Raw genomic sequence first — 21,103 nt, 5'->3', positions numbered from 1 at the left:
GAAATTTTAAATTGCAGCTGGTACTTCTGTCTGTGTTTGAGTCCTCTAATAATAATACATTTTTACAAAATTTTTATGTCATTAAGTTGTTTATGGAAAAAAAACCTGAGTAGATGCTGAATTTTCCAGCTAATTTTTAAAAAAGAAATCTTAATTATATAAAAATAAATTTATTTCTCTTATTTTGAGCTCACCGGAGACAGAGTCGTTTTAATTATTTTTATTGTTAATAACTTAGGTGAATTTCAGATAAAACAATAAATATTGATATTGAGAATAAGTCCTATATCTTTGTAACAGTCACAATATGTATTCCCAGAAAAAGAAAGCTGTTTAAGCTTAGCAATTAAAAAATTAAACTTTTTTTTAACTTAGAGTAATATGTGACTATAGAAAAATATACCACAGAGCAGAAAAATGTGTCACATACTGATAATAATACACATAATGATAATGTATGGGAAAAGGTTTAAGATATAGTGTCTAATCTCCTTTTTTAGAGCTAGATTGAGAAAGGAATTGACTTTCCATCAGATTAACATAATGCTTTTCCTTCAGAGTTTATTCTACAAAATTATTTTTTGCTCCCAAGTAAATATCCACTTATTAAAAGGGAGCAAGCAAGAGAGTTAATATTATAAGTTCCAGGGCACTCAAATAATGTTTTCATATACTTCCCAAGTTAAAATATTAGGTAGAATATTTTTTTGCTCACAAAATTAAATTTGAAAATTCATAAATTATTCAAAAGCAAAACTATAAATTAGCTACTTTCAGCAATTTAATTTGATTCAACTGTCAAACTACATGGGGGAAAAAAACACTATTCTAATATTTAAAAAGCCAAAATTCCAAAAAGTTCCCTAAAATGTGGTTCCAAGAATGTGATATAAGCTGCTAACACCAATAGCAATAATATGTTCAGGAAAAAATTAACAGGAATAAACAGTAAAGAAGTACAACATAGTTCTCATAATTAAATCTTAATTTAAAATAAAGTTCTCAAAATAAAATTTATCAGAACTTTAATCACTGTAGCCACCAAGTGGAGAAAACTTAGCATTGCATCATAAACACTCAATTATTTACTTCACTACTCAAATACTATAGACATGACTAAATGATGTATAACCCTAGAAAACTAAATATATACTATATCCCATGTAATCAATAATCCACCTAAGATTTAGCAGCTACATAAATGAATAGTATGGTATTACAAAATAAATACATCTTAAATCAATTGAATAAATATAAAATCAATATAAATATTAGCACAGGTAAATGTCAGGCCTTCCCCCATAACACTCAGTACCAATATTCATAAATGTTAAACGGTTAAAAATTGAACTACAAAGTATGAGGTGACAAATTCTGTGGAGAATAAATATCCATAAATTAAGGAGAATGGTTGGCAACAGACTTACATGCATGCTACTAAATAAGGTGAACCTTTGTTCACTCCTGCTGTATCTATGCCAGCTGGGCCTGTGGAGGACCTTGTTGCCAAGGGTGTTAAGAATCTGTCTATACCACCATAGTAAGCCATGCAGCAGTTTTATGGCCAAAAAAGAATGATTATAAAACAGTGACTGTACTCAATATTTAATAGCACATTTCTAAACACTTACATGTATTAATTAATCTTCATAATAATGAGTAAGTTATTGTAGTGGACTGAATAATGGAGCCCAGATATCAGGACCTAATCCACGGGACCTGTAAATGTTTTAAGGAAAAAGGGTCTTTGCAGATGTGATTAGATTAAGGGTCCCTAGAGAGGGAGATGATCCTGGATTATCTGGGTGGGCCCACATACAGTCACAAGTGTCCTTATAAGAGAGAGGCAGAGGGAGATTTGACACACAGAGAAGAAAAGGCAATATGAAGACAGAGGCAGAGATTGGCCACAAGCCAAAAAATGCCAGCAGCCACTAGAAGCTAGAAGAGGCGAGGAATGGATTCTTCCGAGTTACTGATTTCAGACTTCTGGTTTCCAGAATTGTGAGAGAACAAATTCCTGTTGTTTTAAGGCACCAAGTTTGTGGTAATATATGATAGCAGCCCCAGGAAACTAATATAGGTACTATCTCTTTTCTTTTTACAGATGAGCAAACCAGATTGAGGTTTATGTGAAACCTGTCCTACTTCTGGATTTTTTGGTGCCATGAACCATTAAGCATTCTTCATTGTTTAAGTTTTCTGTTACTTGCAATGTAAGAGATCTAGCTGATAGAAACAATATTTTATAATCTTCTCTGATTATATTACATATGTGAGCCTTGGATGCCAAAATAATTTAGTTGGGATTATAAGTAACTTGCAAGCAATTTTTCACTTTATTTTTTATAAAGAGCATATATTATTATATTTGAAATGAGGAAAATACTTCAATTTAAAAAGCCAGATTTCTACCTAAGTGCACACAAAAGCTATATATGAACATTTATAGTAACTTTATTCAAAACACCAAAACGTGGAAACAATCCAAATGTTTATCACCTGGTAAATGTATGAGCAAAGTGGTGTATCCACATAATTGAATGCCACTAAGTACTGAGAAAAAAACAAAACTAGTGATACAACAGCATGGATGAATCTCAAATGCATTATGCTAAGTGAAAAAAGTGAAACTCAGTAAGCTCAAAAGGTTCCATATGATTCTATTTATATGAAATCTGGAAAATACAAAATTATAGGGGAAAAAAATAGATCAGTGATTACCAGGGTCTCATCATACAGGGAGGGATTAGCTTAAAAAAAAAGGGTCATGAGAGAATATTTTGATGTGATGGAACTGTTCGATTTCTTGATTATGGTGGTTGTTTTACAATTGTATGCATTTATCAAAACTCATAAAACAGTGATTTAAAGGGCGAATTTTACAGTATATAAATTATACCTCAGAAAACCTGACCCCAAAATTAAAAAAAATAATAACAAAAATAAAACCTGACCCAATGTCTTCCATTTAATAAAAATAAAACTGAAATACATTAAAAAAAATAAAAAGCCAGATTTCTAATAATTTTGCATCAGAGATATATCAGGGTCATGAGACCAGTTGCTAACAGACTCCAAGGATGGCTTCATAAATAAGTGAAGCTAGAAAATATAAGAAAACAGAATCAGTCTCTCTGTCAAGTGAGCAAGGTAGATTGATGATGGTGAGGACCATGGACAAAAGAAGAGTATAAACTCCACCTCAAGAGAGCAATAGCTACAGCTTCATCCATCTGTGCACACAATTAACTCCAAAATGTTAAGACAATATGTAGGCCAAACAAAATATATCTGTGAGTAGGATCTGACCAATAGGCCCTGAATTCATGATCTCTCTTGATAATACCTCTCAGGAATACTGGAGGTAGTGAGTTTTTATGGAAAACCCAAGCAGGGGCAGGAATCATGAAAATTAGAATTAGGAATCTTGGGTTCTGGTCCCATATATGTTATTGGGCAAACCTCAAAACATAGTAAACCCTAGAGCTCGCTCCTAACTTTAAGAAAAATGTGAATATTCTTATAAGATTCATTGAGGGCAAGAGTAAGGAGTCTACAAAGGACACCAACAAGTTACAGGTGAATGAATGTCAGAGTCCTTGGAGTAGAAGATTACAAACCTCCTCACAGATGATAAGTTCCAGAAAGACAGAGCCTGGGACATGTCACCTTTGACCAGCACACTTCATTAAGTACTCATAAAAGGTACACACTTGATATTTGTCCAGTGAGTGGACAAAATGCATGGATAAAAGTTTCTCTAAGATAAGTATCTCTAAGATGAGTAAAAGAGATCAATTGTTCTTGATATGGCCATTTATGGATAGGCAATGAGGAATGGATTCAAAATAAAGTTTGTTGATATATATCAACAAACTCCTTAGTGAATGCTATTCTAATTTTTCCAAAAGATATCTGTGGTTCTTCAGTGATAAAATAATTAGATTTTGAGTTTTGATGACATTATGATGGATTTCGAGTTTTGATGACATTATGATGGATTTATCAAGAAAATGGAACATGCTGAAAAACTCAACACTATGTTAGTGAAAGTATTTTGATAACATTTGGAAGATAATTTGGAAGCTCATTCAAATGTTGGCTTTGGGTGTCCCCATGATTCTAAAAATAAGTATGCAAATACTCAGACACAGTATGTGAAAAACAAATAACTATGGCTGTTATGTGTGAGATCATCAAAGAGTGGTATGAATATATCAACACAATTCATTGGGCTTAGATGTGCATACTTAATCAAGGGCTATGCCTTGTAGAAAAACATTACATATGGAAACAAATTGGCTTGCCACTTTTTACACCTTTGGGAACAGCCTTCCTTTTTAATTATAAAATATATTTGTGTGAAATATATCTCAGAAGTATGATTATTTCCTTTGTTGTTCCCACCACCACCTTCCCATCCCTCAAATTCACATTTTTTTCTTTGTGAGGCAATGGTTATTAGTTCAGGAACAAGGCTTGATGACATGACTTAAAATAATTGTTTCAACTAAGAAATATGCAAGAGACAAACTACAGTGGATACTGTGACAGTCCATGCAGATCCCACTTCAGGATCAGGCCCAGCTATAATGTCCCCTGCTGACACTCACAGCCCTTGGACACAGGGAACTGTCTCACTCAAGTTCAAGCCCTCTCCCATAAGGAGCCCAGCAGTGAGGGCCATGACATTAACGTATAAAGGTCAAGCCCCTTGTATCAGTTTGCAACAAATCTGAAGGGCCAATGCGGTTCAAGGACACTCCAGCTCTAGCCCCCATTGGATCCTATCAGGCCTCAATTGCAACCACATTGCAAATAAGCTTCTCCTGCCCATGCCTGCCTTCCTCACTTCCAATAGCACTCCTCAGTAAATCTTGCACATGCAACTCTCCATCTCAGATCCTATTTTCAGGCAATCCACTCTAAGACAAAAGCTCTCCAGAATAAGCATCTCATTCTTAAGAAATTACATTATGAATAAAATACTTGAAAAAGAAATGTGCTTGATATATATCCACAAACTCCTTAGTGAATGCTATTCTAATTTTTCCAAAAGATATCTGTGGTTTTTCAGTGATAAAATAATAGTATACCAGCACCTAGACATAAGCCTACCTAACCAAAAATTCTAAATCTGGCTTTGGGATAATTTTTGAACAGTTTCAGGAAACTCTCTAAGATATTCATATATGGGAAACTGTCAATTTTTTTTTTAAGACAGGGTCTTTTTTGTTTTTTTAGTTTATTTATTTTTGGCTGCGCTGGGTCTTTGTTGCTGCGTGCAGGCTTTCCCTAGTTGCGGCGAGCAAGAGCTACTCTTCGTTGCAATGTGTGGGCTTCTCGTTGTAGTGGCTTCTCTTGTTGCGGAACATGGGCTCTAGGCGTGCCAGCTTCAGTAGCTGCGGCACACGGGCTCAACAGTTGTGGCTTGCAGGCTCCAGAGCGCATGCTCAGTAGCTGTGGTGCACGGGTTTAGTTGCTCTGTGGCATGTGGAATCTTCCTGGATCAGGGTTCGAACCCATGTCCCCTGCATTGGCAGGCGGATTCTTAACCACTGCGCCACCAGGGAAACCCAAAACTCAATTTTGAAAGCCTACATTTTAATAATTGTGTATTTTGGAAATTTTTTTTTTTACATCTTTATTGGAGTATAATTGCTTTACAATGGTGTGTTAGTTTCTGCTTTATAACAAAGCGAATCAGTTATACATATACATATGTTCCCATATCTCTTCCCTAATGCGTCTCCCTCACTCCCATCCTCCCTATCCCACCCCTCCAGGCAGTCACAAAGCACCGAGCTTCCCGGTGCTATGCAGCTGCTTCCCACTAGCTATCTACCTTACGTTTGGTAGTGTATATATGTCCATGCTTCTCTCTCGCTTTGTCACAGCTTACCCTTCCCCCTCCCCATATCCTTAAGTCCGCTGTCTAGTAGGTCTGTGTCTTTATTCCTGTCTTACCCCTAGGTTCTTCATGACATTTTTTTTCTTAAATTCCATATATATGTGTTAGCATACAGTATTTGTCTTTCTCTTTCTGACTTACTTCACTCTGTATGACAGACTCTAGGTCTATCTACCTCATTACAAATAGCTCACTTTCGATTCTTTTTATGGCTGAGCAATATTCCATTGTATATATGTGCCACATCTTCTTTATCCATTCATCGGATGATAGATACTTAGGTTGTTTCCATCTCTGGGCTATTGTAAATAGAGCTGCAATGAACATTTTGGTACATAACTCTTTTTGAATTATGGTTTTCTCAGGGTATATGCCCAGTAGTGGGATTGCTGGGTCATATGGTAGTTCTATTTGTAGTTTTTTAAGGAACCTTCATACTGTTCTCCATAGTGACTGTACCAATTCACATTCCCACCAGCAGTGCAAGAGCGTTCCCTTTCTTCCACACCCTCTCAAGCATTTATTGTTTCTAGATTTTTTGATGATGGCCATTCTCACTGGTGTGAGATGATATCTCATTGTAGTTTTGATTTGCATTTCTCTAATGATTAATGATGTTGAGCATTCTTTCATGTGTTTGTTGTCAGTCTGTATATCTTCTTTGGAGAAATGTCTATTTAGGTCTTCTGCCCATTTTTGGATTGGGTTGTTTGTTTTTTTGTTATTGAGCTGCTTATAAATCTTGGAGATTAATCCTATGTCAGTTGCTTCAATTGCAAGCTGTGGCCCTAGCCCACTGTAGTCGCTCCCTTATTCTCCATGGGTCAAAAGGATGCAGAAAATGTGTAGATATATAAAGAAACTGGAGCATGGAGTGACCCCACCACACCAAATCAGCCTCTGTGAGATTCTTTTTTGGAGAATCCGATGAAACAATCAAAGGAATGTGCAAAGAAAAGTCATTTTTAAAACTGCTTTCGGTAGACCCAGAAGCCTATGTGCACATTTAAATTCAATTTAGTAGCTGTATGTTAAGTTCTATATTGTTGTAACATAGAGCATAGCATGGGAAAGGGGTGGTGAAAGATGAATGACAGATGGTGACAGGTGTTTGTAATGAATGCCAAGGAGTTTGGACTTTGGCCTAAGAGAAGTAGGAGCCACTAAAGAATTTTAAGAAGAATGACCTAGTCAGATTTTCATTTCACTATATAGCAAACTGATTGGAACTGGGAAACCTAGAGACAGAAAATCACTTAGGATATTTTGAGTATAAACTGGGAGAGAGATAACAGCTCTCTAGCCTAAACTGGTAGCAATGGCAATAAAGGAATATGCATATTCAAGAAAATATTTAAGAGGTAGAATTAGCAGATCTTTGTGAGTGAAGGAAAGTGAAGGATTCAAAGGAGTCCATGATGATGTCTAGATTTCTGGCTTGGCCAGAGGAGTTGACACATTCAGTAAGACAGGAAATGCAGGAGTGGAGCAGGCTGGGAGTTAAGGAAAGAGGCTGAACTCAGTTATGATTATGCTGGGTTTAGTACCTATAGGGAAGATCTAGCAGGTAATCAATATTTGGGTCAAATACTCAGGAGGGTTCTGGATTGAAGTTAATGATTTTGGAGTAAGCATGGAGATAGTAACCAAAGCCACTGAAATGGGTGAGGTCACACAGAAAGAGTATACAGAGGTAGAAGAGAAAGGAACCTAAGAAAGAACATTTAAGAAAGGAAAAGGCAGAAGGAAGGAAAAAGGAGACAAAGAATAAGAAACCAGATAGAAGGAAAACCAACAGAATGTGGTGCCAAGAAAATGAAGTATTTTGAAAAGGTGTAAATAGTCAACATAGTCAAATGCTGCTAAAAGGCCAACTCAATAAGAACTGAAAAATGTCCATTGGATTCTTAATTACAGGTATTTAGGCTGATTGAACTTGCCCCACAGCTCACTGATGATCTGTTTATTTTATTTACTCTCTAATTTCTCTATGTTCTGTTTTAATCATTTCAACTGCCATGTCTTCAAGTTCACTAATATTTTCTAATTTCTCTATGTTCTGTTTTAATCATTTCAACTGCCATGTCTTCAAGTTCACTAATATTTTTCTTCTGAAACATCTAATTTGTTGTTAATCCCTTCTGTGATGGTTAATTTTATGTGTCAATTTTGCTAGGCTATGGTGCCCAGTTGTTTGGTGAAACACCAGTCTGGATACGTTGTGAAGATATTTTTTAGATGTGATTGACATTTATTTATCATTAGACTCTGGGTAAAGCAGATTACCCTCCATAATGTACGTGGATCTCATCCCATCAATTGAAAACCTTAAGAGAAAAAAACTGAGGTCCACCAAGTGGGAAGGAAGAAGGAATTCTGTCTCCATTCTGCCTTTAACATCAACTCCTACTGAAATGTCTAGCCTGGCAGCCAGCCCTGATGATTTCAGACTTGCCAGCCCCCACAAACACATGAGCCAGCACCTTAAAATAAATACACACACATACACACACACACACACACACACACACACACACACACACACACAGCCTATTGATTCTGTTTCTCTTGAAAACCCTAATTAATATACCATCCACTGCATCTCACACATTACTGTTTTTATCTCTATAAGTTCCATTTGGATCTTTCCTATACCTTCCATCTACTTAACTTTTTGAACATATGAAATGCAGTGACAATAATGATTTTAATGTCCTGCTAGTTATAGCATCTATATCAGTTCTGTATTCGTTTCAGTTGATTGATTTTACTTCTCATTACAGGTCCATTCCATATGTGAATTTTGCCTTGTTGGGTGCTTGGTATTTTTGTATGCCTAGAAATCTCCTTGAGCTTTGTTCTGAGTGTAGTTAACTTTCTTGAAAGCAACTTGATTCTTTCAGGTCTTGCTTTTAAGATGTGTTAGCTGAGGTCAAAACAGTACTTAGCCTAGAAGTAAATATAATAGAATTTGGTAAATGATTTGAAGTTGAGGCAAGGGAGGGAAAATGGTCAGACAACTCTGAAGTTCTCAACGTAGATGAGCGAGAAATAAAGATTCCAGAAACAGAGGATAATAAAGACCATCATATCTGAAAAAAGTTTAGTTATGATAAAGTAATACATGAAAATAGTAAAAAGAAAAAATCAAATCCTATGCTTATAAAGAAACCTGAGAATCTCCCATTCTGCCCCTCCTCCTTTCCAGAGTCCATAGGCAAATTCTGTTAACTGTTTCTGTATGGGTTCTTCTGGTAGCTAATCCCACAATTCTAAATAATATCTGCATCTCTCTTTTCTTTACTTACAATCTGAGGTGCCATTTACTGACTCTCTGCTATGAAAGCCTTGTGCTCACTTACACAAAGCTTCTCCCCTCCTGTGTCCCATACACTGATAACTATCAATATATTGTTATTCTTAGCTCTTCCACCGGTTACTTTGGTAGCTATTCAATAGGTCCAATGTTAACTACCTCTGGGACTCTCAAAGGAAAGTATTTCTAGCATCACAGTAGAATAGATTTTCTTTTCTTTTATTATATCAAATGCTTAAAATCAAGCCATATTTTGATTAGCTTCATTATTAAGTATGGTATACTTTTTCAGCTTTTGGGTTTTTTTCCTAGAGTTTCTGAATACTTTTCATTTTTCTTAAAAAAGGGTTTGGGCGATTACAAACCTTCATTATATCCTCACATTTATCTTGCCTTCCTTTCAATTCTTTGGTTTGTTACATACAGTTTAGTTTTCTTCTGGAGACATCCACTCCAGAACTTTCTGCTTTCCTGCTTCAATACGGCTGAGTTTCTCCCTTGTCCTGCTACAGAGTCAAGGGAATTCCCTTATTTTTTCAGTTTGGGGACAATATTTCCTGGATCCTATTATTTCTCTTTCTTGGTTTTTCCCAATGCTCAAATTTTTCTCTTATCCTTCATCCTCCAATCCTGTGAGATTTTTCTTCAGTATCTGAACATGTCATGTTCTCTCTTAGCCTGGAGTCATCAAAACGCTCTTGCCTCTGCCAGGAGCACTTTCCCATCCACTTGTTGTAGCTAAGTCCTGTTCACATTTGGGGTCTCAGTTTAAAAGAACACTTGCTCTGTGATGTTTTATAACCCTCTCTTCTCCTTCCCTGCCCGTATCATTTAGACTCTGCCCCTCTTCTGTGGAAGCCACAAAACACTGAACTTTCCCTGTCATAATACTTTTCACTGTGTATTAAATTACTTATAAACTCAAAGCAGGCAAGAAACTATTTTTACCTTATTCTCAGAGTTGCTGCCTGATAACCATGGCACTTAATAAACAACTAATATTTTTATATAAATGATTTAATGAATAAAAGATATTTTACAATCGAAGAATAGTTAAATAACTGAGGTTAGACCAACTTAATGAAATGTTCTAGTCATTAATATGGTAATTTTTAAAGGATTCATAAACAAAAAATACATGATATATGTCAAACTTGTAAAAAAATACACTTTGACTGAAACAGTATAAAAGAGTTGGCAGGTTTATCAGTATTTTCCACTTTTACCCTCAACCTTTCTTTAAATTAATGCTTTCAAATGCAGTTTCAATGTTCTTAACATAGTTAAGCAATTATAAAATAAATATACCCTGTGAATTCTTAGATAGTTATAAATATTTATAAGTATAAAAATGTAAGAATAAAATAAAGCAAAGTAGGATTTTTCTTTTAAACATTTATAGTTTTGATCGAACCTCAATAATGAAAGAAGTTTTGGAGTATCCATTATTGAGATATCTCTCACATTTTCCCATAGAAAGCCTTCAAAAAAATTTTAATAAAAAATTTTAATATAAACACTGCTCTAAACACTATGATATGTGGAACTATTAAAATACTCTTCTAATTCAAACTTTCCTGAAATTTCTAGAAGGAAGGAAAGAAGGAAGGAAGGAAGGAGGGGTAGAAAGACAATAGGAGTAAAGGAGAAAATCAACAGGTTCAAATTCTTAAAAAAAATAATTATGTAAATAAGTATCATTCTACAATTAAATATAAAGATTTTTGAATCTTAAATAATATTTTAAAATATTTTCCTTATAGTGACTTTTTAGCCACTTAGCACTTGACTCAGACAAGCACTTAGCCTTGGTTAAGAGTAGCTCACCACAACAAGAGCTGGAATGCCTGACATGCACTTGAAATGGCATGTGCAGTTAAGTCCATCAAAGGGGTTAAAGTCCAAAATCAGAGTGATGGGCAAGGGTAAGTAGTATAGCAAACACAGTCTAAGCATATAGCCAAGTTGGCTGAATGAATTGGGAAAAGAACCAAAATGTAAACCAAACCCAAACCTGTATCCCAAATCAGAATGAGGGCCAAGTCAGGCATGAAGGAAGCATACGCTGAGGACTTGTAGACAATATGGGCAGGACTGGGCTTCCCTCCTCCCTTTCTGAGAAGGAGTATCTTTTCCCCATCCATGGACATACATGGGTTACTTAGATATTATGAGCCTAGAATTTAGCTGTTGACCAATCTACTTCAGAAAGACAATTCAAATCTTCTACACTTAATCATAATGTTATGTTTATGTGTATCTTCATTTCAAGGAAAAGATACCAAAACTATTAAAATGCTGAGTAGGTCTCCAAAGTCATAATATGAGCCAAATTTGAACCAGAGTATAAGATCAATTTCCTCATTCCTAGCATCATTACATCTGCCTGTTATGCTGCTTCCCATCAAAATGATTTAAAGTTATTCTTTTTTCCCCTAATGCTATGCACCACTGATGCCACATAAATCTCAAGGTAATATTAGAGTTATATTTCTTTTCAGAATGTAAAGGCAATCTCTAGTTTATAGCAGACGGAAAAACAATATTAAATGCCAGGGTTTTTTTTAAGTTAAAGAGATAAGCCCTACATATTACTTTTTGTCTTTTCTTTTCCTTTTCTTTTTTTTTTTTTCTTTTGGCCACACTGTATGTCTTGCGAGGTCTCAGTTCCCCGACCAGGGACTGAACCCGGGCCACGGCAGTGAAAGCCCAGAATCCTAAGCACTAGGCCACCAGGGAAATCCCCTACACATTACTTTTATATTACTTTTACATATTTTCAAAATATGAGCTAAGTCTTAGCAACAATACAGTCTGGATCCCTGTATATACACAAACTCTTATATAGAGTACACAGCATAAAGGTTAACACTGTGGGCTTTAAATTCAAACACACAAATGTTTTAATCACCATTCTGAAAAACCATGTGATCTTGGGCAAAAGACTTAACTTAAGTCAAGCTTCTCTATCCATTAAAGCGGGAATGGTAACAGTAACTCCCTCAGAGGGCTGTTGTGAGGATTAAACGAAAAAGGCGCTTAAAAGCTTAGCACAATTCCTAACACTAGAGTTAGTGCTCTTTTTTTTTTTAATAAATTTATTTTATTTTATTTTATTTATTTTTGGCTGCGTTGGGTCTTCCTTGCTGCGTGCGGGCTTTCTCTAGTTGCGACGAGCAGGGGCTACTCTTCGTTGCAGTGCGCAGGCTTCTCATTCTCTTGTTGCGGAGCATGGGCTCTAGGCGCACAGGCTTCAGTAGTTGTGGCACGCAGGCTCAGGAGTTGTGGCTCATGGGCTCTAAAGCGCAGGCTCAGTAGTTGTGGCTCACGGGCCTAGTTGCTCCGCGGCATGTGGGATCTTCCCGGCCCAGGGCTCGAACTTGTGTGCCCTGCAGTGGCAGGCGGATTCTTAACCACTGTGCCACCAGGGAAGTCCCTAGTGCTCAGTTAATATGTACTAATAATAGTAGTAATAGTACCCCTCAGGTTTATGGCAAGAAGCTCACAAGATGGAGCTGAGACTCTCCTCTGGGCTCTTCTGTTATGCTGGTATCCATGACATGGAACTTATGTCATATTTGAGAGCATGTCAGAGAGGATGGCTTGCCTCCCAGTGTTTTCCAGGAGCACTGGTGTTACACCACACACACAGCTTTGAAAATCTAAGCAGATTTCAAATTTGCTTAAATAGCTTTCTTGGCCAAGAGTCATGTAAGTTGCCAACTGGCAACAGAATCATTTTCCACTCAAACTTGACAGCAGCAGGATTTAAACAGAAAACTGGGAGGAGGGCAAGGGAAGTAATATGCTTCCTTCCTCAAGGTAGTTTTGGACTCTTTGGCACCGGAGAAAAGTTTTAAAGATGAGAGAAATTTTACATGAATATTACAGTATTTATTTGCAATGTATCAAAAATTAATTGAAAAGGAATAGATAGTTGCCATCAGAACTCCCTTTCTACCATTTTTTTTCATATTCTGTGAACTCTTTCTTAGAAGACATTGGAATTTCTTCATTTGGGTGCTCTAATTCAAATTCAGTGAACCTGGATTTTTTAATTAATTTCTTTTTTATTGAAGTATAGTTGATTTACAGTGTTTCAGGTATACAGCAAAGTGATTCCGTTTACATATATATATTCTCTTTCAGATTATTTTTCCATTATATATTATAAGATATTGAATATAGTTTCCTTTGCCATACGGTAGGTCCGTGTTGTTTATCTATTTTATATATAGTAGTGTGTATCTATTAATCCCAAATTCCTAATTTATGCCTTCCCTCTTGCCCTTTGGTAACCATAAGTTTGTTTTCTATGTCTGTAAGTCTGTTTCTGTTTTGTAAATAAATTCATTTGTGTCTTTTTTCATTAGTGAATCTGAATATTTTGAGTCAAATAAGAGTCACTGGACTTCAGTGATCCTACAGAAGTTCTTCTCTTCCTTTAAAATATAACCCAAGAGCAAAATAAATTTTTTCATATTTCCCTTATTCTTGACAGTAAGAGAGTAAGAGGAATCAGGGTAAATGCTAATAGATATTTAAATCCTCTCTAAGAGGAACTCAAACTGATGGCATTCTAACTAATTAGGAAACTTGTAAGGATAAAGTTTCTACATGCTTCCTCAGAAAACACTATTCCAAAGTACTAACAAGAAATGTTTTCTTATTTGTACATACGTGGCTTAATTCCAAAAAAGATTTGAGGTAAAGCATAAAGATATATACAGTATATTGAGATTTAAAAAAAATAATAAATGAGGGAACTAGGAAAAAAATTTAAAAAATTGTAAGAAAAAAAAATAAAGACATCAGTGCTAAGTGTGGGCCATAAACTTGCTCTAAGCATCCTAGCAGTCAGTAGAAAGAGGTGAATTATATTATTTGATATCTGTAAGATTAACAGCAACAATCATGTTCTCAGAAAAAACTTAGCTTTTATCTAATATATTCCTCCTGCTAGGGTTTGTAACAGTTTCCTTATATTTGCTTGTAAATGAGAACACTATTACTCAGGCTATTGAGGGGAGAGAGAATGTTCTTATATTTCAGAGATTTCTACTGCCATATTTAGGGGGAAGATGTCATGATACCAGCAAAATTAAATAAGTATACCTAGTTAAGACAAAGGACACCCAGTAAACATATTCTATAACAATATTCCCATGTGAAATTTTTAGCAGTTGATGCTCCTTAAAAAAATTTGTAAGAAAGACTGTTTGGTTCCCAATGATGAAATGATTTACCATTAGATACTTTAAATCAAAGACTAGTAGTTTTATATTTCATGGAACTATATGTCTGTGGTAGACAGAATAATGGCCCTCCAAAAATGTCCATGTCCTAATCCCAGAAACCTATGAATGTTACACATCAAAAGGTACTTTGCAGATGTGATTAAGGAACTTGAGGTGGTGAAATTATTCTGCATTATCTGGATTGGTTTATATAATCACAAGGGTCCTCATAAGAGGGGGCAGGAGGGGCAGATTCGGACAGAGGAAGAGCAATCGAGAGATGGAGAGGCTGGAGTGATATAAGGAAGGGGACACAGGCCAAGGAATGCAGGTGACCTCTAGACACTGAAAAAGGCAAGAAAATGAATTCTTCCCCAAAACTTCCAGAAAGAATGCAGCCCTGCTGACACCTTGATTTTAGGACTTCTGACTTCCAAAACTATAAGATAATAACTTTGTGCTGTTTTAAGCTCACCAAATCTGTGGCAATTTGTTAGAGCAATAACAGGCAACTAATTCAATGACTACAAACTCAATATATTGATATTACTAATCGATTTCATGAATTTCTACCCAGGTATTAATAGTAAGCAAAAATGTATTACGCAGCCATAAAAAGGAATGAAATAATGCCATCTGCAGCAACATGGATGGACCTAGAGATTGTCAAACTGAGTGAAGTTAAGTCAGACTGAAAGAGACAAATATCATATCATATCACTGTGTGGAATCTAAAAAAAAATGGTACAAATGAACTTATTTACAAAACAGAAATAGAGTCACAGATATAGAAAACAAACTTATGGTTACCAAGGGCAGAATGGGGAGGGGAGGGATAAACTGGGAGATTGGGATTGAGATATACACACTACTATATATAAAATCTGATAACTAATAAGGACCTACTGTACAGCACAGGGAACTCTACTCAGTACTCTGTAATGACCTATATGGGAAAAGAATCTAAAAAAGAGTGGAGAGATATATATATATAACTGATTCACTTTGCTGTACACCTGAAACTAACACAACACTGTAACTCAACTATACTCCAATAAATTATTTAAAAAAAAGAAATAATGCTCACTTTAAAACATATCTCCTGGGCTTCCTTGGTGGCGCAGTGGTTGAGAGTCCGCCTGCCAATGCAGGGGACACGGGTTCGTGCCCCGGTCCCGGAAGATCCCACGTGCCGCGGAGCAGCTGGGCCCGTGAGCCATGGCCGCTGAGCCTGCGCGTCCGGCGCCTGTGCTCCGCAACGGGAGAGGCCACAATAGTGAGAGGCCCACCTACCGCAAAAAAAAACAAAAGACATATCTCCTATACTTTAGTTAAGCCATAAAATGAGCCCCAAGTATATCTAGGTACTTTGAATATAACAATTTTCAAAATGTGCTTCATAATACACTGGTTCTGTGGGATGTAAAAGGTGTTAAGCACACAAAAAAATAATTCGAAGGTCAAATAACTTGGAAAAACTATACTATTTAATTGTAGAATAATTAAAATGATTTTTTAAAAATTATCCCAGGAGTCTAGATTTACCAAGAAACTTTCTGGGTTATTCAAAGGATCCACATCCATCACCACTCCACTATCAAGAGCAGGTGGAAGATGAAGGCAAAGTAGTAGAATAAATGTACTAAATGATAAAATGAAAGTGTCCTTCCAGCTTTAGAAAATCTGGCTAATCAACCCTATTCATAATTTCATACTCCTCAGCTCATACTCATGCAGCCACCTCTATAGTCCCTGTTCACGAGCACAAGGCCAGCTCAGCAAGGAGACTCTCAGATAACATAGTTGCTTCTTGGTGTCTCTGCCACCTGCCACTGACCTTATCCATGGGAGGTTGCCCAGGCTTTTATTTGGAGGAATGACACCAGGACTACTCACCAATCAAACTGAAAAAAACAAGCCATTTACTTCACTCATTTAACCCAGCCCCTTGTACGTAATTCATCCTCCCAACATACTCCACCCGCCCTCATCCAATTCTCTCCAACAATAGAGGGAAAGACATTTGCCAAGAATATAAGTTTAGTGGAGCACAAACCTCAAACATGGACACTGCAGAAACTTCAGACTTACTCCTAAGGAACAAGATTTCCTGGGGAACAGAAAAATGGCTTCAAAGCTTGTCAACAAGAGCCAACGCTTGGTCTCTCATAAATACTAGAGTAAATATTTTAACAGATCTCTTCACTGTAGAGCTAATGAGTACCATGTATTTTTAAGAGAAAAGGAAAACAGTACGGTGTTTTTTAAATATTTATGACCCAGGAACTTTCTCCTCTGGAACATCTACAGAACAACACTTGGAAAACAATTTGCTAGTTATATATGAAATTTCCGAAAGTCAGTCAATTCCTTTGAGGATTATAACGTGAAAAGTGAAAAATAAAGAGCCCACGTAAAAAATTCTACATGGGCAATTTTAGAATTCATTATGGCCAAATAACAAGGTAAAGAAGTTTATTTCTAGATATCAGGCAGGAGATTTGGGCCCTTATTGATGAACTGCTATCACCAGGCTAACTGAAGTAAGAATAGCCTAAGAATGCTCAATTGTCAGGCAAACGATTAAGGCAGAAATTGAGGTCATGAGGCCAAGACAGGATCAGAATCAACGAAGTCAACATTTGGCATGAAACTGACACAGTTAATAGAAAGCCAGGTCACCAAAGTCACCCCTACCTGCCAACTCAAATACGAAGCACAGAAGCTAAAACAACGTGATTCAAAATCAGTACCTCAGCATCACCCCAAGTACTAAAAGTTAAAAATGTAGGAAAAAATATTTCAGGCAAAATAAATAATGTGCTGAGAAATAACTGTCATTATTTTTTAAAACCATAGAAAATAGCCATAAAGCGAACAATCGTTCATCTACTGGGAATTCCATAGGCCTTTGGCCCAGAACTTCCTTACTTATAATCACCTTGTTTTTCCTAAAGAAGTTTTTTAAATGCTATTTCTGGGAACTTTCCAAAAAAGCAGCATAAGAAATTTTTTTTCCACAGGAACTTACCAACCACACTTCCCCATTTCACAATAATTTTAAAAGTTATCCACCAAATTTTTATATTCCAGGAAGAAAAACATAATTATAAACATTTTTTTAACTTAGAAAAGCCTATAAACACCCACAACTACACACACTAATACACAAAACCTAAATTACTGTAACACAGTATAGTCTTATGAAAAGAAACTTCACAGCACAGGGCAGCCATCGTTCTTAGAAGAGCTTATCTGTCTTTTGGTCATCAAGGTGATGTAATTATATTACTTATATTATTTATGCTTTCACAAAACACACTTTAGATATGATCACAATAATTAATATAGTTTGTCATTAAAACTCATTCATTCAACAGATATTTATTGAATGTTTTCTCTAAACAAGGAGCTAACGATGGTGAATACTAATCTATCTATGTGTCTATCTCATAATTTCATGCATTTAATTCCTCTCCCCACAAATATAAAATTACTGGTGACCCCAAAAATAATATTTTATAGTTATACATCTTTAATTCTTTATGGAGATACATAAAGGGAAGATAACTTTTCTAAATCTTAAAGTGCGACAATCCTTTTAAATCGTGTATTCTGGGAGGTTTACTATATTTTTATACAGTTTTGGAGGACATGCTTTCTTAAAATGTTGAATTAGTTTACCTTTTTTCTGAGGTTTATGGGTAGCACATAATTTGGTCAGGTATTTTGAGACTAAAGAAATAATTTCAAAGAGAAAAAAAGCAGTTTAATGCATGCTTTCTTAGTAAAAAGCTCTAATTTTAAAAGTTAGGCATTTGTTTTTTTAAAAATCAAACTAAATCTGCAGAGGTTTTGTTTAAAAATATGCCTAGATTTACTTAATGTTAAAGTTTGATAGCATTTCCACTTGCTAAAGCATTTTAGCAGAAACACTTACCATAAAAGCAGCCATGGAAACTGAAATGATACATTGCGACCTGGAATATTTTAAAAGACAATTGTCTAAATAAAAGATTTTTCAGTAGCTAGACAAGCAGCTTTATTTGTAAAAAGGAAACTGTTTCCCAAAGAAATAACAGGAATGAACCCTAAATTCTTACAACTCAAAATCATTTTTCTAAAAGTGTTGTGGCCTTGACCCTTAATATGATGATTAGACTAGATTTTTTGTAAAGTATTATAACTGTTGATTTAATAGACTCATATTTCTCACAACTGGTTATCTTTTTAATGTAATGTCTTATATTACATAAGCAATCTCAGTACACAAAGAGGGAGCATTGCCACTATTTGCCGGAGCAGTTAAAAGATAATATTATGTAATTTAAGCAACATTCTCAGGCAAATCTATTAACAAACAACACAGTTATTTCTTACTATGTAATCAACATTTGCATTAGAGATAAAAATATTATACCTCCTCCTGTGATTCCTTAGTACTGAGGAGTCAGTACAGTTTTGTTTTGTTTTTTTTAATGTGTTGGCTTGAAGGAAGTTTTATTTTTTATCTTCTGCATGAGTAAAATTATCTTAATTCCAAAAATTACTCATTGTAAAGAACTGGGTGCATTAAGAGTAATTTCCTTAAAAAAAAGGTTATTTGCACATGAAATTTTTGTGGAGAAACTGGATTAAGTCTACAGCTCATTCAGTCTAGTAATTTACAAACAACATAACATGCTATGGGGAAAAGACATAATTTTTCTCAATATTACTATTCACAACACACACATGAGGAAACTGAAATTGAGAGATATTAAGTAACTAGCCCAAGATCATATAGTTTGTGAACAGCAGAACTGGGCCTCAACCACCTGGGCCTTTGCAACAGACTGGGACCACCAAAATTTCCTGCTTCGCTCCACAATGAACATCCAATTTCAATGTACTCTAAAAATAAACACAAACACAAAACACATTCTATAAACCAGTTATGCTCAGCTTTGCAAAATCATTATTAGAAGTATTTATGTCTTCTCAGGCTAGAAAAATATTTCATAATTCATTAAATTTTTGTTTTAGTAAACTATTTTAAGCATAAGTTTTCTTTCAGGAAAAATATACACACCCTAATTCATATACATAGAAAAGTCAAGTTAAGAGAACTAAACATGTATCCCAAAAAAATCCACACAGGATAGAATCTCTAGTCCCAATTTTAAGCCTCCCATCAGACAAAAAGCTCTTACCCAACCATTGATTCTCATGCCTATTGAATGATGTCCTCCCCAGGTCAAACCTCTTGGCCCTACAGTGTGGGTCACAGAGGCAAGTTCAAGGGCACCGAAGTGGGAGAAAACTCTCTTCAGTAATATTCTTTTTAAAAAATACTGATTTTTTAAAATTTAAAAGAAACAGAAAAGCATTCTATATATAAAGAATAACTTCCCTTTCCCTTTTATTCAGAGGTTTGTCATGCTTACTCCAAGAATAAATTAAGCATTCCCATTATCAAATATTTAGGGTTTCATTTAAAATTCTTTTTTGTGTTTGTAGTAATTCATATTCAGGCAGATTCCAGGCCCTCAAAGCAGCATGAATTCACTTTTTTAAGGGGTTTGTAAAAAATAATCACTTTACTCAATATTATAGTTGTAGAAATGAAGTATACTTTCTTTAAGAAATAAAAAAAAGAAGAAAATGCCACTTAACATCGTTGGTATGTCAGTATAGGACAGCAGGAAAAAATACTGATAAGCTTGTCACTTTGATACCAAGAAGACATTCTAGTCCAAGCTATAATATGCTTCCTACGTTTTCACTAGATGTTTCTTTTCTGCTGCTTTTCATCCTTTTCCATATTTCATATCAGAGGACTGGTACAGCCTTGAAAACTTCATTAACAGGAGCAAATTCAATATCCACCGACTTCTTCTCAAAAGGCATTCTAAACCATCAGATAGCCCAGCAGTTTCATTCTCATGAATACTCCATGAAAAAACTCAATAGGACACAGATGAATCCAATGAATAGAAGGAAAAATCTATTGAGTTTGGGAATGTTTGGTGCATTGGATCAGTCCAGGGTTATGAACCTTAAACCTCCCATTGTAAACAGGAAGCTGGATGTGAGTCCTTCCATAATATATTGTCCATTTACTCTGCAGGCCAAGAAAGCTAATGGTCTCTGATACCCACGTTCATCAGTCATGGAGCTGACACTTGGAGTTTTGACAATAACATCATAAATGATTCCTCCAGTGATGAGGAAGTAAGACACCACCACCAGAGCGTACACTGTCATGGCCGACAGCATGTGCACCCAGGGCGGCTTCTTCAGCTTCAGGATGGGACATTCGAGCACTAAGAACAGGACTCGGTACAAACTCTCCATGTTGGTGGCGGCAGGGTCAGCTGTCGGCCGCCAGCCCCACACGCCATCCGGGAACAGGCATGAATTCATTTTTAAACTAATTTCCTTGTTTTGCAGAAAGGCAGAGAAAGTCCAAACTCTTCGTGTAATGACATTTTTCTCATTAACAACGGCTTTTAAATAAATCTACTTCTGTTTTCCTAGTAATCCTAACACTTTTAATATGATGCTTACTTCAATTGCTAAAGAATCTGATACAAAAGTTAGTGTGGGTTCATCAACCTACCCTGGCCTCCTCTTCACCTGTTTAGATTCTTCTGT

At 35.8% G+C, this 21,103-nt stretch overlaps 1 pseudogene across 1 annotated transcript; it reads right to left on the bottom strand.

Annotated features, from left to right (window-relative positions):
* Nucleotides 1–20,357: 20,357 nt before the first annotated feature.
* LOC309819838 (oligosaccharyltransferase complex subunit OSTC-like) lies at nucleotides 20,358–20,803 on the bottom strand (annotated as a pseudogene). Its single transcript has one exon. The product of its transcript is annotated as an oligosaccharyltransferase complex subunit OSTC-like (transcript).
* Nucleotides 20,804–21,103: the final 300 nt, after the last annotated feature.

This window comes from Grampus griseus (genome assembly GCF_964374135.1).
Source record: "Grampus griseus genome assembly, chromosome: 3".
In the NCBI taxonomy this organism is placed as follows: domain Eukaryota; kingdom Metazoa; phylum Chordata; class Mammalia; order Artiodactyla; family Delphinidae; genus Grampus; species Grampus griseus.
Note: the sequence above shows the minus strand (reverse complement) of the source record. Positions and strands in the feature narration are given on the sequence as shown.